Genomic DNA, 17,623 nt, shown 5'->3' on the forward strand with positions numbered 1-17,623 from the left:
TGCCCCTGACAGGGCAGTGTGTGAACCTGTAGGAACCTAAAGTGTAGTGGAGGTCCTAGGGTATTGCAGATAACAGGAACATGGAAGGCTTTAGGATATAAGTACAACCATCTCAAGAGAGAGGCTACATGGCCTACAAACAGCAAAACCATAGAGGTGGGGCCATCCAAATCCTTTGTATCTCACACTTTGCCACCTTGTGCCCCAAACACTGCATATGGAGCTATAGGACTTAAGGTTTGTCCTGCTGAGTCTTTGTTTATTTGTTTTTAACCGGGTTTTGCTTTGATCTGATTCTCTCTTTTCTGATTTCTCTCTTTCAGAATAAGAATGCTTAACCCATGTCATTATATCTTGAGCTTATTTTTTTTCACAGAGGTTCACAGCCAAGAATTTCCAAAGAGTTGGATTTGGACTTTTGAAAAATGTTGGAGCTATTGGAACTTTGGAAAGGGGACTATTTTTATTTCAGTTGAATGCAAGATAGTTGTATGATGTCAGGAAGAATTATGGCCTGGTGTTTATTTGGACATTAAGTATGGCTTTAGGAGATATAGTTGGGTTCAAACTGACAAGGAGTTTGATATGATGGTTAAGCTTGATTGTGTTTATTTATTGACTTGGGAGCTGCCTAGGGGATTGACAGAACACATGCTTAGGTATATCTGGGTGGGTCCTTGAGGCATGGCCTTAGGCGCTCTGCCTGGCCCCTTGCCCCTTCCTTTCTGACACGGTCCCCTGCTGTTTCCTAGGCACCATGCATTAAGCAGCTTTGTTCCACCAGGTTCTTCCACCAGACACTACAGCCTTGGACCCAGGCCACCATGGACTGAGTCCCTCACTATGTGAGCCTAATTAAACCTCTCCTCCTTTAAGTTGTGCCCATTGGGAGCTGTGCTCATCCAGTGGGAAATCTGATCAAATACACCTTCCATAGTGCAGGTTACAAAGCCCTTCCAACAACACTCCTCATGTCAGATCCACAGCATTTCTAGATGGGGATGTTCTACCAAAACCAAGAATTTTGGTTCCAAAAATCTTTATTCTTCACTCTAGTCCATAGAGCCAGCTCAGAGGGAGAAAAGGCACCTTTTATAATGAAGTTGGGCTTGAAACGATTGATGACTCTGAGAAGTCTCCTAATTCAGGAAGGCCGCCTACCTAGCACATCACGTTCAGGCCCTCTATGTAATAGTAGAGCTGCACCTCCTTTGCCCATCAGAAACCATCCAACATCCACCCCATAATTTCATGTGTCACTATTTCAGTGTGTCTGGAGATATTCAGATGATTTATTAATAAGTAACTATTATTGACTTGACATCCTGATGTCATTTAAATAAACTTGAGGAAATTAATGAGGCCTCTAATAATACGCAGGCTTCTTGTGCTAATCATTTTTGGTGAACAAATTAATTGTTAACATACATAGCAATATTAATCATTCCAAAAATCAATATTTGTATGGGAGGTGAGCTTTGGGATCTAAAAGAAAGGACATGATAACATTGGCTGTTGTTGGAAGATGTTTGGAGACTGGCTGAAGAAGGTAGACTTAACTGATTAATAGGCATAATATGAGCGTTACAGATGATGGGGTGGGAAGGAAGACCTTCTAACCCACATTTGGCTTCAGCCCTTTCAGATACACTCTGTCCACCCAGTTATTCTATGTGCTAAAATCTTTTCCCCAGTATGGCAGTATTAAGGTGGTAGAATCTTTAAGGGGTGGGCATCTAGTGGACATTAATTATATCATGTGAGTTCCACCTTCACAAATGAATTAATGCTGGTCTCATAAACTGGGCTGGGTCCCTTAGGGGTGGGATAGTTTCCCCAAGTATAGGTTGTTACAAAAAGCAAGTCTGGCCCTTCCCAGAGCTCTTGCTTTCTTTTCGGTCATGTGATCCCTTCTGCATATGAAAAGCTCTCTTTCTACTACTCCATCATGTCGGATTATAGCCAGAGGATGCTCACTGGGATATGACCACTATGCTGTTTGGATTTTTCAGCCACAAAAACTTAAGCTATATAAACATGTTTACTAAAAAAGCAGTCAGTCCTAGATATCCTGTTATAGCAATACAAAATGGTCCACGATCCCTTTGCAAGTTCTTCTCACTATGTTTGAGGTCTCCAAATCTGAATTGCCCTTATCTTTCCAGCTTTACTTTTCATAGATATGAAATGTTCTATGTGCAAACTCTCCCTTTGCCCTATCGTTTCACCTAGTTCACCTTCTCACTCTCCACTCTGAAAATCACACTTGCTAAAAAGGTCCTTGCCAAACCTCTAGCCAGAGGCCCCCTGCCTTTAACTGTCATGACTCCCAGGTTTTGGACTTTCATAGTTCCTATCAGATTGACTACAAGGTTCAATCTATGTGTTTTTCTTATTCCCTGGGCTGTGAACCTTTCAAGGGCATGATGTTTGTCTGATTCATCTCAGACTCCACAAAACCCCAGTGTTTCTTAAATGTTTGGTGAACCAGAAAATGTGTGAAGAAATCCTTGTGGAAGCATAAACCATAGAAGCGACCAAGAAGTCAGCAGAGGGGAAAACTTGGCTTCAGTCAGGGACAAATGGAGACCTAGGCTGATGGAGGCACCTAGTGTTTCCTGCAGGCATTTTGTATGTAGTTGAAATTTTCCAGTAAGTGGATTTAGTGTAGACTAAGATGCTTAGAAGGAACTGGAAGAGAGAAATAGGCAACAGTGCAAACTTCTGCATCTAGATCCAGAATTTATTATTGGTACTTACAGAAGACACAGCTTGAGATACTCCAGAATAGTTACCAACAATGCTTGGATTGAGCCCTGCTTGAGAAAGGAGAATCAAGATGGGTGAACTGAGACAGGGTGCACTGGGAAATACACCTGAGGAGGTCCCCGCAAGCAAGAAACAGCTTGGAACTAAGTAGATAAAGCCAGATTCCTTTCAATCCATGCAGCAGCTTTTCTCCTTGATTAATATCTCCTGCTCTGATAAATGTTTGGTATTGTGTTTCATGAGATGGGTGAGAAAATTGTGAATCCCTAAAAAGGGAAGTATCCTTGGAAATTTTTGGTTCCTTTCCAAATATCTTTGAGCCTCTTGTCTCTACTCATAGAAGAACCTTAAAAGATGCTAAGAGATTCTCCAGAATACAAAGTGGTAGGAGAGTCCATCAGCTGCAAGCAAGTCCTCAGGTATCGCTAGCAGAGGTGGTTTGGGGATTCACATGAAGTTACCTGGCCTGAAGACTATGGCTGTAAGTCCCTCAACATCCAAAGAGAGACTTATTGAACTCCTCCCATTTACTAGTTGTTCATCAACTTTCCCATCACTGGCACCCAATGCCCAACATCCACAGCTTAAAGGAGAGGTTCTTTGGGCTCCAGTGTCAGGGGACTCAGTCCATAGTGTGCTCACTCCGAAGTAGAAACATCAGGGCAAAAAGATCTGCAGAGGAACACAGCTTACCTCAGGGTGGTCAAAATCAGAGCAGTGAAACAGCACTGGAAAGAAAGAGAGTTGGGATGAGAGGCCCAGCTGCATCCAGAATCCAACTACACACAACCAGAAGTGTGTTTACTAAGCCCCTGGCTGGGTTCGGAGCTAATCAAGTTGACAAATCCAGTTTAACTGTCACAACCACACACTGTGCTAAGGGCTTAATTTCAAAAAGTGTTTCCTGATCAAATGAGTTTCTGAAGTGTATTAGTTCACCTGAAATGAAATCTCAGGAAGCAAGATTGGAGAAAGAACTCCAAGGCTGCGGTGCTAGACCACAGTTTGTATCTCAAGACCGTCACTACTCTTGCCAAGAAGGGAGCTGACAGTTAATATTAATGTTAAGAATGGGGATTCTTAGGGTTTTTCACCATACAAAGGAAGAAAAAAAAAAAAAATATATATATATATATATATATATATGATGGGCTTTACTCAGGTTGAAAATCCAAAAGCTGTCTATGGAGACAGTCCAGTATGTTAGAAGGCTTAATACCCCTGGGAAATAAAATTGCATTAATATTCAAAGATGGTGCAATCTCTCTTCAAGTTTCACAACTGATACTAAATTAAGCCATGAGGTGCAACCATGCTAATTGGCAAGAAGCACATGATAGACAATAATGGAGTAAAGGTTCACTTCTTGCTCCAATTAATTACAAAAGAGAATTTTTTAAAAATGAAAGAACAAACTCCCACATACACCATATGGATGCTAAGCACATAGATTGACAAGTAACTTTACTGCACAGTATGACAACACAGCTCCATCCTCCACAAACCCAATATGAGGTGAAATATTTTTCACATACTGACATACCAGAACACAGTATTTCAAGTCCAATGTGATGTTTTAATGCAGTCAAATATGCCTTTGGGTCCCTGTATAATGTATAACATAAATGCTTCAACTGAAATAGATATCTTTGAGTTAGAATCTGGTTGTGGTCACAGAGTTTTCTAAGGTCTGATGGCTGTTAGAGACTATAAAGAATTCACACGTACTCCTCTGTTGCACCAGAGTCTAGGAAATGAGAGAGAGAACAAAGAATTGTGAATGGGAGCAAACAATCCACTTTATTAAAGTACAGTAATCAATGACTACCAAAGCTGGCCTTGAGATGTGACTTAGGTGTGAGGCCAGTGTGGTGGCTGCTTCTGTCACTGCCTCTCTTAACAGGGTTTCCCCCTAAATGAGCTCTAGGGTGTGAGTATGTTATTTGTGTGATAATTTCAGGAAGCAGCAGGGAAGGGCCAAGAAGAGTAAGAAAGGAGGAGAAGCCTACTTTGGGTACATAATTGAGTCCATTGCTGGGTGCATCTGGGGCTCTCAGGATGCCCACCCAAGATCAGCCTAAAGGCCCATATCCACTGGTTGCCAAGCCCATTTCTGGGGTGTGATTCTTACCTCCAGTCATCCCTGAAAGCCCATGTCTTAAAGGCTTATTCTCAACTTGGTGGTATTGGTGTGATGGAGACTTTAGGAAATGGTGTCTAGGGGAAAGTTTGAAGTCACTGGGGTCATATCCTTGAAGGCAATGGTGACGCTCAGCCTCTCTTTCACTTTAGCACCATGATGTAAACAGGTGTGCTCTATCAGACTTGCTTCCATGATGTGCTGTCTCTTCATAGGCCCAAAAGCCATGAATCCACAGGACCATGTGCTGTGATCCATGCAGCCAGTGAGGTCCTGAGAGGGAGCAACAGGAGATTAGGAAAAGACAAGATGCAGAAAAAAGCCAGGACCAGGTGGTATCTGGCCTCTGTGATGGAGAGGCTGCACCAACCCAGCACAGTCTGTGGCTTTATTGATACACAGGAAAAGGAGGAGAAGCGTGCAATAGAGCTGAAAGTCCAAAGTCTCAGTATTTTGCTAAGAACACTGAAAGTGAAACATCCTCAGAGCTGCCTCTTCTGTAATCAACAGGAAGGAACACCAAGGCCAGATACCTGCTGGACTGGCCTAGATCTAGTCCCAGTGACATGTTCATATGGCTCACCTCTAGCACTCCTTGTTCTGGGGCCTGGCCTTATTCTAGCCTGATTTTGCAGTCAATTTCCAGCTCAGCTGCTCCCCACACCATGGACTGAAACTTCCAAAACTGTAACAAAAATAAAATTTCCTCTGTAAGTTTCTTGTCTCAAGTATTTTTGTTACAATAACAGGAAGCTGACTAACACAACATATGAATGAGCATCTAACAATGTTAGGAGTGTCCGTTACACACTTAGGGTAGGGAATGAAAGGTCACTTTGGGCACTTGAGATGAGCTATGATTGGCCCAATGTGTCTAGCAGCCCATTCAAGAACAGTCCATCGCAGCTGTAACTAAAACTGCCTGGGGAACAGAAGATTACAAATTGTAGTACTACTGGTTATACATTCCCAAAAACTAAATAGGAGACCCACACTGAGGAGAGCTGAGCCCATTATATAGTAAGCATAGAAGGTAGTAGTCCACCAATTGTGTTATTTATAGGTCACTCTACTCAAGTATGACTTCATTTTAATTGTGTCTACAAGTTTTTTTTTTCAAGACCTTGTTCTTCAATACTGGGAGTTATGACTGTAGCATTTGAATCAGAGAGAGTATACATGTTTCAATTCATAGAACTGAAAGGCAGATTTGTCTACAAGAATTTCTTCAATAGCCTACATAAGCAACAAATTTTTGAGGAAGTCAAAGGAGGAAGGAAAGGGCTTCCCCTGCCATGGATGGTGCAAAAACTATATAGGGGAGAAAAATAAATATGTTAGAAAGACGTCAAGCTCTAAGTCATGTGGGTAGCCCAGTCTTTCATTTTGTCCTCACAAATTCTTATGAGGATATTTTTACACCCCTGGGTGACAGGTGATGAAACTGAGGCCCAGTGATCTCACCTTTACACAGCTGAGGAAGGCTTTGGAATTGAACCCCCTTCCCCTTTGGGTCTCATCCAGTGCTGGTTTCCTTATATCCTGATGATGAACTTGTTTACCTCTAAAAGACTATCTCCAAATTAAGTCACATTCAGAGCAGGGTTGGTCTCTAACAAGGCCTTGGGTGAGTGGGGACAGGGTGACCCAAATCCAGCCAGTAACTGAAAGCAGTGGCAGACATGCAGGAAATCATCCAACTATTCAAATAAGAAAGTCAAAGTCTTGCCTTCTTTTCACCCCCTCAAGACTATAAATGACATGCAGGGAGGGGCACAGTGCATCCTCAGATTAAAGGAAATTGGCGTTAACTTCCTGTCCTCCCAGTTTGGAAGGCTCACAGGAGCAGGATTGTCTGGGTTACCAGGAAGATGAGAAGTGTTTATTTTTCTCATCCACGTTTCAGTTTTGGAGTGAAATCCTCCTGGTTAGAAATTCCTATCAATTATGCAGTCAAACATGGAGGTCAAGCCATATATCCAAACAAAACATTCCATTCCCCTTCTATTTTCTTCTCGGTTGTATTTTAGACAAAAGTGTTTTCTGCAATTATATAGCTGCAGCTGTATCTTATTTCCTTTACCATTAATCTTTTATAAACTGTGAAATTAACAAGGCTCTCCATGACCAACCTGTGAAATCTGCCATCTCTTACTGCCATTCACATAAGGTCTTCTCTTGGAGATGCTCTCCTGATATCACTGGAGCAATTTTGATGAGTGTTTCTCTCCTTTTCTTATAAGAATGCTAATCTCATGACATTTCTCTCTCTATGTACATTCATTAGAGGACTCTGGACTCTCCACACTGTGGTGGAGATGAAATTCAGCACTCTGCTGACATTACGGTTGTCTGATAACATGGAATTACTGATGATGTGGTATTAAAGAATTAGGTCAAATAATCTGGATAAACCTCTAGGATTAAAGGATCTGTGGCTGTCTTACTGACCAGTATTTTTAAAATCTAGTTATACTCGAGCATGCACAGTATACTCATTGTTCATTCATTCCTCAAATTGTAATGTGTGTTTACTGCAGTTTACAAATGCATGTAGGCACGGAGGAAACAGACCACTGGATTTCTAGAAATTTTCAGTACAGGGAGGAAAATAGGAAGAACAGCACATTAATAAAACCAGTATAATTGGATTTGTAAGTAGCCTGGAAAGCAGAGGCAGTAGTGACGGTCTCTACCTGAAGTCTGGATGGGCTTCACAAACAAGGTAAGATTCAACTCACCTCGAAGGATGAGAGTTTGCTCAGTGTATTATGGTGCAGATGTGGGAGACAAAAATAACATGTACATTAAAAGGAATGTGCTGTGTTCAGAGAATAAATATATCTCCCCAACAGAGTGTGCACATAGAAAATGTTCTGTGGGGACCAGAAGAGGTCAAATCCTGCTTGACTTTTACACTGTTCCACAGGATTGGCCTTGACCTAAAGAACATTATCTCCAAGCCAAGTTTTATGAAGGCAACATCCCTTTGGCCTCCTGAGAGACCAAGGAGTGGTGTAGAACAGAGCAGGGGGAACATTGAGTCCTTCACTTCCACATCAATCAAAGTAATTTGGCCCATATGAGAACAGTGGCTGAGGATGGAAAAGAGTCACAGATTCCAGAAGTGTTTCCCAAAGGAAGACCTTAGTCAGAGAAACAAGATCAATAGGGGATAGATACAGATCAAGATATGTTGATGTAATTAGAAAGAAATCTATCATAAATAATTGGCTTTGATGATGTGGGAAGCTGAAGCACACCAAGATCTGCAGTGGGTAAGTAGGAAAAGCAGAGAAGCAGCTGGCTTAAGTTTCACATTGGGATCTGGTGGGCCTGAGATCCAAGGAGGACTGCTGTTTTCACTGGAGCCCTAAGGCATGAAAAGAATGTTACTTGTGAGAGAATCAGCCTTTTGGTATTGAGGACTTTAGTTGATCAGATAAAGCCAACCATGAGAGAGCTATCTGCTCTACCCAGTCTACTGATTCAGTTGTTTACTAATATCCACCAAAAACTTTCTTATGGTTGGACACAGATTTTAACAATATATGTGGGCATCCCATACACCAGTTAAGTTGACATAATTAAACATCACAGTGGAATTAGTAAAACTTGGAATCACCAACATGGCAATAGAAGGTAAGCTGAGATTGAATCTGAGGTTTGCAGATCATGTAGCTGAGTGGAGGGAATTACCTCCAGTATAGGGTATCATGCCGATCTACAACCAATAATAGCCCATGATGGGTAAAGTCATGTTTTATATCTGCTGTCTAATTTCTATACCTCCTGGTCCTGATGAAAGTTGAGTCTTGTCTGTTGTTCTCTGTTTAACACACTTCCATATAAGATCTTTACTAAAATATCACATTCAGGATCAACAAGTATCAAATGACCCAGGCACTTCAGAAGCATATTCAAGGCCTTGCTGGGTGATGCTCTTCATTATCTGTGCAGAAGGCCTGGGCAGCCATGCTGTACACCAGGAGCAAAGTTCATGTGCAGTGCAAGTTTACAGGGACACAGGAGCTATGGGGACAGGAGCTACGAGTCACAAAACCTAGAGAAACAGCAGAAAACCTATGATCTGAGACAGAAGCATGAAATCACTTTCTATCCTCTCCACACCACTAATGGGGCCAGAAGAGGAGCCTGAGGAGGGTCACCTACTCAGGGTCTAATGTACAAAATTAAACTGAGCCAGATAGGACCCCACCCTTGTTAACGTGGGGAAGCTAAACCAAGAAGCACTGAGAACAGAGTAAATGGACGGTATGAATAGAAACAAAGCCCTGGTAAGCCAATATTGTGTTGGCTTGGAAGTGGGAACCAGGAGTCAACACACCCTACCACAGTAAGAGATAGAAGAAAGATTGGTGCCTGGTGTAGTTTCCATTGTAAATGTCCCCAAAGGCTCATGAATTGAAGCCCTGGTCATCAGCTGGTGGCACAACTAGCAAGTAGCATAAACACCACGATGTTGCAGTAAATAGGTCGTTGTAGACTTGCCTTTGAAAGCTGGATCTTGTCCCTGTCTCTTCTCTCTCCCTTGCCCTCTTCCTCTCTTTCTCTCTCCCTCCTTCCTTTCTCCCCCTCTTCCTGGTTGCCATAAGTTGACTACCTTGCCTCCATCACATTGATCAGTCATGATGTTTCTGCTTAACCACAGGCTGAAGAGCAAAGGGCAGCAGCCTACCATGAGCTGGAAACGCAAACCAAGATAAACCTTTCCTCCTTCAAGTTCATTTTCTCAGGTATTTTGTCACAGCAACACAACGCTGATAAAATGTGAAGATGTAGGACACCTCCCACTTGGTTCCAGACTCAGGAGTGGCTCTAATCCATCTTAGCAGTTTCGCCCACACCCATCTTGGAGTAACTTGAGAACCTATCTTTTGTCAACAAAAGAACCTGGCTAGAAATTATCTTGATTGCACTCATCAAAGGCCCAGAAAGCTGCTGTATTTTAAAGGCCATGTAATGATTTTGATAAAGAGTGTCCCCCAACCCTGGGGATCTCAGAGGTGAGGTTTTTCAAAGATGCTTGGACTGTGGTGGCATTGTATTCATCAGTGGACTCACCCACTGACTTGTGAGCTCAACAGCTATAGCATGAACAGCTTTCTCCCACCAGATCCTCCCACTGTGCAGTGCCTGCCTTAGAGCTGCCCAAACACTGCCAGAGAACATAAGCCAAGATAAGTCCCTCCTTAAGTTGTAGTATAACCTAGCAACAAGGAAAGAGGCCAAGGTGCCACAGCTTTTTCTGATGGCTAGCATCAGATACCCAGACATCGGTTAGCACCTCCTGGGGATGACAGCCATGGTACCTACCTATCAGGGAAGCGAGAAGCTGTGAGCAGCTCATTTTCTACCCTAGGCTGAGAACCTGAGCCCTGCCTCTTCCCACTGAAAGTTCCAAGGTCTCCTTCTCTTTCTTGTTTCTTCTGGCTCCACCCCTATAATTCATGCCATTCTCCCACTGGGCCTCATCCTTCTCAAACATGCCTTTGGAGTTGGATATAGTTTTCCCAGATCCCCTAAGACAAAAGCCTGTTTCTTGCAAAGGTTTTAGTTCTTTACATGGTTGAATAGTGGACTGACTTTCATGAAGCAAGGGGAACACATGCATCGAATTTACAAACTTACAAAGTGTGCAAGATCTTCAAGTCTCTGTTTCTGATTCCCAGGCTCCCCATTCTGAGATGCCTCCAGCATCTTCAGGGTATTTGTTTCTCACTAAATGGGATGCACCTCAGCAAGACCCAGTCCTTAGGTCTTGGCCATGATTGAGGCCACTGAACAACTGTATTCTCCTTCACCAAGGTTTCTTCCCCAAGTACAGGGCAGAGAGGAGACAAAATGGAACTGTATATACAAATTAGAGCCCTATAAGGGACCCTCATTCTTAGAGGATTTGCTCATTCCCCTCTTGTTGGACCACTCAAGCGTGTTTCTTTGAGTTATAGCCTCTTCCTACTCATCCCTGAATGTGTCTATAATTTCAAGTGACTGGAAGCAACCTGTGTCTTTACCGCAGGTAACTAATAGCCCCTTGGGTAACCCCCATCCCAAGCTGAACACAGTTTACATAGGATAAAATCTGGTACTCCAAATCTAGTGTGCTCTTTTCTTTCTTTTATCTCACTGAATTTGTTCAGCAATCAAAGCACTCTTTAAGATGTATAGATATTGCCCCACAACCTTCTGCTTTTTGAGTGTGGGTTGCAGAATTCCTGGAAGGAGCAGTTTTCCTCTGGAATTCCTGGAAGGAGCTAACACAGCATACAGGGTCCACTAGGAGCACTTGAAAGATTGCCAACCCATCCTAAAAGCACCACACAGCACACAAAGAGAACTGTACCTGGAGTTGACAAGCTCTTCAGCCATTTACTTACTCACCAAATATTTAATAAGCTTCTGTCACGTAGTTTAGCAATGGCCTGGGTGTTAAGAATATATCCTTGTGCACACAAGACAGTCAGCACCCTGCCTGCCTTTACAGAGTACAGGTTCTTTATGTCCTTGAGGGGCATGACCTTGGGCAAGTCACATCATCATCCTGAACTTGGTTCCTCTCCTGGTGTACAGGGATAAAGAGGTGGACCTTTAGAATGTTAAGCGGAGTAACCAAGACAACCACCCATGGTATAGCACTTGGTATATTTGAGCCATTCAAAAGGTATGAGCTGGCACACTGAGATTCTCCCATCTTAATCTAGGTTTCCCAGAAACACCATCAAATTGAAGTGAACCACCTTATGGCACAGCCAGCCTCAAATTTGGGGCTTATGGATAACAATTCAAAGGATAAGAATTCACAGACTGCTGCAGAAAAAGCAAATATGTACCTCTTTATGTGGCTCCCTGCTTAATTCATTTCCAACTTTGTCTTAAGTGATATTTCCCACCAATATATATGAAATGGTAAAATATCTAACTAGAGTTAAAATTCCTGGTGAATGCTCCAGATTCATAAATCAGCTCCCATGGGCACTGGCAAGCAGGTCGGTGGCGTACTACTGCCCCCGTGTGTAGTAAAATTGGCTAGCAAAAATCTGGGAACTGAGCAGATGTTAGGATCTTTTTTTTATTATTTTTTTTTTGCAAGAACACTTAAGAAGGAGGAAATGGACTCTCAAAAATCCTCTTTATCCAAGATCAAATAGAATAAAACCCAATTAAGTCAGTGCAGCTGTCGGCTGTTTAACCAACTCAAAGGGCACATCCTTCCTCTCCCTCCCTGTGGGTTCTTTCTCTCCCTGATGTGCAGTGGACACCCAGCTCCACTTATAGGAAACAGATCCATTAACCCCAGAGACAGGGGGGGAAATCTCCTAATAGAATACAAAGCTCATACATGCCCCTGAATGGCAATCTATGAGGCTTTGTGTAGTGAGAACTCCAAAATTTTAGACTATGCCCAGGACAGTCTCCAGACAGAGTTGGTCAGATGTCTGAGTCCCATTCCTTTCCCGTACAAAACCTCCCAACTCCTCTGTCTCAAGCCTGCATAACAGGTTATTGCACTGTGTGGTCATGAAGTAGTTACTGAGCTCAGCCTCTTAACCTTTCTAGAAGTCCAATATTTAATGACTATGCAACCCACCAGGAAGAACCAACCTATAGGTAAACGGATACACTGCCATGACAAATAGAAGGAAGCACAAGTCCTGCGGGGCACGGAGGAGATGGGCCCGTCCACTACAAGGCTGGGAAATCTCCATGTAAGTGGTTCTGAGGCCCATGGGGAGGCAGAAGAATGTGCTGCAAGAAAGCTGCTCATCATGGCAGTCAAGACACAGAGGGACAGTGGGGGTCATGCCAGCCTCGCCTCCAGGGCACGCTGAGATGGCAATTGAGACTGGGCTTGGTAGTGCACACCTGGAATCTCAGCACTTGAGAGGCTATAAACAGGAGGATCCCTACGAGTTCGATCTACACGGTGAGACCCTGTACACCCTGTACAACCTGTCCTAAATTAAAAAAAAAAAAAGACACAGAGGAAGAAGCCCAAAGAGAAAGGGGCCAAGGACCAGATTCAGTCCCCAAACCCCTTACCTTCTGAGGGGTGGTACCTCTGAGCGTCCTTCCAGAAAACAGCACTGGTAAAACCCAGGGGTACTCAGGGGCAGTGGGCAGATTGAGTACTCTTTGGAGCAGTCAGCTTCTGACGTCCATGGTGCAGGTCCAGCCCTGGCCCAAGTGCAATTTTATTTCAATTTTTGAAGTATTCTAAGATCTGCTCCATCCCATCAAGTCCCACTTCCGGTTTCCATCACTTTCCAATAATGTCATTGAATTATGATCACTCCATTGATCAGCCTACTTGAAGAAGTCAGAGCCCCATGGATCAGTCTACTTGAAGAAGTTAGAACCCTTATGATCCAATCACTGCCCCCAAAGCCCATTAGCCTTTAGCGTAGAGTTTGGGGGACTATTTCAGATCCAAATTATAACATCATCATTTATTCAGTCAACAAGCAGGTAACACAGTGGCCAGCAGAATTCACATACTGCAAGCAGAGTGCAGAAACTTGACAGGGCAAGCACTTCGGAAAGACTGAGTCCCCAGCAGGACTGCAAGCCAGGGTGTGAGAAGGAGCGTCTAGGCAAATGGAAAGTCACAGGGTGGGTTGGGACCATGGGAGTCACTGCCTGCCAGGCTGAAGATTAGGATAGAAAGGTTAGACCACAGAATGTAAGAAAGGAGAGTTTGAAGGTTACCAGGGGCACAAGGGGCACATACACTGTAGGGAGGATCTAAAAAACTGAGAGCCCAGGAGATAGCTGTCACAGCAGTCTGGGCAAGAGATCAAGTTTAAGTTAAAGATCATATGATTGGGAAATAATTGCAGGGCAAAGCATTAGGTCTTGAGATGGAGTATCCAAGCCTACGCTTTGCCCTAGCAGCCCTATGATGGAGATGGAGATCGAGCAACATTTTCATTCTCAGATTCTCTTGTTCCCGATCACTGAAAAGTGGCCCTCCTGCTGCCTTGTTCTGTTTCCCATCTTCTCACTTCCAAGGACAAGTCACCAAGCCTTCTGTCACTCCTCTTCCCACCTTTGAGTCACACTGGAATAGCTTCCACCAGTGGCGGACTTTGAGTGACAAGTCCTGCCTGCCAATTATCTCTGCTCAAAACTGGTCAGACAGCTTCATCCTGACAGCAGCTGGCTGGGCTTGTGCTTGGGCCAGAGCCGGACCTGCGCCGTGGACATCAGAAGCTGACTGTTCCAAAGAGTACTCAATCTGCCCACTCCCCCTGAGCACCCCTGGGTTTTACCAGTGGTGTTTGCTGGACACCCCTCGGAAGGTAAGGTGAAAGAAGGAATGGTCAGATCTTACTACGAACTGTGAGTTCTGGACAGGTCATATCTCATTCGAGAGCATCCTTCCTCCCATCCACCGGGACAGCCAGTGGTGTTCTCCTGGGGCAACTGTGAGGGGAACACAGAACACACAAGGGAAAATGTTTCCAAAGAACAAACCATTGAATGGGTGGTGGTGACTGTCTCCAATAAGTGGATCTTTATGGAGACAGACTGGGAAGCCTCAGTCTTTACCCCGATATATTTTTCTATCAGTACTGAATATTGAAGCAAGACCTTATCATTGAGCTACATCCCCAGCCTACTTTATTTACTTTATTTTATTTTGATTTTTGAAGTAGGGTCTCACTAAATCAGTAATTTGTCCAGACTGGGCTAAAATTTTGCATCCTCCTGCCTCAGCCTCCCAAAGTGCTGGGATTACAGGAATGTATCACTACATCTGGATTTCTGCACTCCGAAAGGTAAAATGAATGTGTTGTATCCGACAGCACCCAGAAAGAAGGGTCTGTGTTAGGAGCCTGTCGCCTAGGTGCTATGGCTGGTCCCTGGTAAACTACAAGAATAGAACACTCCAAACTGCCTTCCCTACATTTCCTGACAACAGAATCTGGAAAACCACGCAAAGGGTAGCTTTCAGCTACGCACTGAAGAATACAGTCTACTGGGAATAAATAACCAAAGGGAGGGTTGTGGTTAAGTGGTTAAAATTTGGATCATTTACAATTACTCTCGGCAGCACAGTTGAGTATACAAACATAATGTTGAGGAAGACAGAATAAATGCAAGAGTATGTGCTTGTGATTCTACTCACATGAAGCATTAATATAAACAAAAGCCATTGATGCTGCTAGAAATTACAACCAGGGTTCTTGTGGAAACACAGAAAATGATTGGGAGATAGGGCGAAGAGGACCACTGAGGTCTGACTTAGTTCTGTTTTTGTTTTTGTTGTGGTGTGATTTGGGTTTTGACCTGGGTGCCAATTATTTTTTTTTTGTATCTTAATTTTTATTTTAATAGTACATACTTGCAGTACATGAAGTTTACTTTTTAAAATTAATTTTATTGAGAAAGAAACAGCAATGAGACAGTTTCAAAACAGGTTAGTATATTCAGTTTGTGAAAATAGCTAGATCCCATGCACTTATAATTATGTGCACTTAATGGGTTTGTGTGTTTATTTAGTAAGTACATTTAATCCTGTCCAAATAAACAAAACTTCAGGCAGGTACAGTGATTCACAACTGAAATCCCAGCATTCTCTGGGAGCACAAAGCAGGAGCATCTGTAGTTCAAGCCTAGTCTGGGCAGCTTAGCTACTTAGCAAGATCTTATTTTAAAATAAAAACTAAAAAGAGCTGGAGATCTAGCTCAGTGTAAAGGCTTTGGGTTTAATTCCTAGTAGCACTAGGGGGAAAAAATCTTTGCCTGGGGTTACCATCCAGAGTCCACACCAAAGTTCTCCAAATCCTGGTACTGACATTGCTGTCTACCACTTTGTCTGGACTGATACCCCTCTGTGTGACTGCTGAGACGCCATAGCTCTGGCGGACCAGGAAAGACTTTGAAAGACCATACCACATAGTCAACAACACAATTCTGAAAATAAAAACCTAAATAAACCTTTTCCCCATTTTTCTCTCTGTCCCTCTGAAGCAAATCAATCCCCAAGTAATCCTGGATCACAGTGGGAGAGTCTGGCTTTGTGAGATACAGAGGGCTGAGGCGCTGTTCTCCATGGGCTTACAAACAACTAGAGAAGGACATTCAGAAAAACTTCACGCCTAAGCAGAGGGTGCTCATTGGATTACTGAGTGCAGAGGTAGCTTTAAAAATTCCAGGAAACTTGGACAAGTCCGTGACTGTGTGGCTATGCGTATCCACTCAGATAGGCCCTACTTCAGCCAGAGAACATAAACATGAGCTGTCACTAGGCTTTTATAATACAGATCATCAAAAACACTTAAACAGAGTCTTAAAACCAATCCCCTTATAAACACATTTTTTTTTAGGGAAGGGTCTACAGGGTATCCAGGGTCTCACTACTAGATCGACTCATAGTGATCCACCTGTTCACAGCCTCCCAAGAGCTGGGTTCACAGGCATGCGCCACCACGCCCAGTCTCAATTGCCATCTCAGTGCACCCCAGGGGCAGGGCTGGCAAGGCAGGCCCAGGGATCGAACCCCCAGCCCCCGTGCCTGCTTACAGGCACTTTAATCTGCTAAGCTGTTTGGAAGGCCCTTATAAACACATTTTTGGAAGTTGAAGTCTCTTGGGTGATGTATGGAAGAGCAATTTCTAAAGTGACATTTACTTTAAAGGGCTTTTCAGAATGTCACCCACCAAATGGAACAAGCAACCAGCTTGGTAACACCGATGCTGCCACAACAGAATTACAAAGAGTGTAAGGACAGAATCTTAGAACATGAGAGATGAACAGTGTCGGGGAGGCCTTCTTTTCCCCAGTCTTCCTTCCTTCCTTCCAGTCAGCCTTGGGAAGCCTCTCATTTCTCAGAGCTTTATCTCCCCCCGACATTATGTTAGCTCAGGAGTTCAGCTTACGAGGTCTCCTTTGATACAAAGGAGGGATTTTTGTGTTTTGCCTGTGGGCAGTGAGTTAATACTATTAGGAAACATAATTACACAGAATTTTGCTCTAAAATCTATTTATTGAAAGCAAGCTGATCTGAGTCTCCTTCCAAGGACAAATTATGATGCCAGACCCTGACACTCGCAGTATTCCTATTGACTGAGAAAGCCAGCCTGAGGTTTTGTGCTTGGGCTCTAAGAGTCCGTTCGACACAATCCCATTAGAGGGTCACGGGGATCCTTTGCTGGACTTCGGGGTTGAGATTCAGGAGTTCCACGGAAATTCTTCTTACAGCAGGAGCAGCTAACATTAAGCTGCTTGGAAAATTGGGACATGACAAAACACAAGAGAATTCAAAAAATGAAATTTGGGCTTGACAAGATATCATTATCCCAGGAAATTAGCAAAGACTGCTTCATATGGGAGGAGCCACCGTGAAAGCATATCCCAAAGCCTCACCACAGATACATGTGACTCAAGCTCAGCCTTCAGATGTTGCCAGATTCTTGGAATGGGATGCCAGGCTACAAAGCCAAGCAGCAAAACATCTCAGGAAAGAGGCTCCCAGCAGTCCCCAGGCAGGTTGGGGTGGTAATTTTCTTGCTGTGGAAGATCAAAACTCTGTCCTCCACCATGCTGGTCTCACTTGTCTGACAGCAGCCAAGAGTCCTCATTGATCTGATCACACATCAGAGGAAGACATTCAGAGAGGATGTGACAGTTGGGCTTCGTTGTCAACTTCACCATCTTGGGAGATGCTTAGGAAATTAACAAAGCACA

Source organism: Octodon degus, unplaced genomic scaffold (assembly GCF_000260255.1).
Source record: "Octodon degus isolate 3935 unplaced genomic scaffold, OctDeg1.0 scaffold00035, whole genome shotgun sequence".
NCBI lineage: Eukaryota > Metazoa > Chordata > Mammalia > Rodentia > Octodontidae > Octodon > Octodon degus.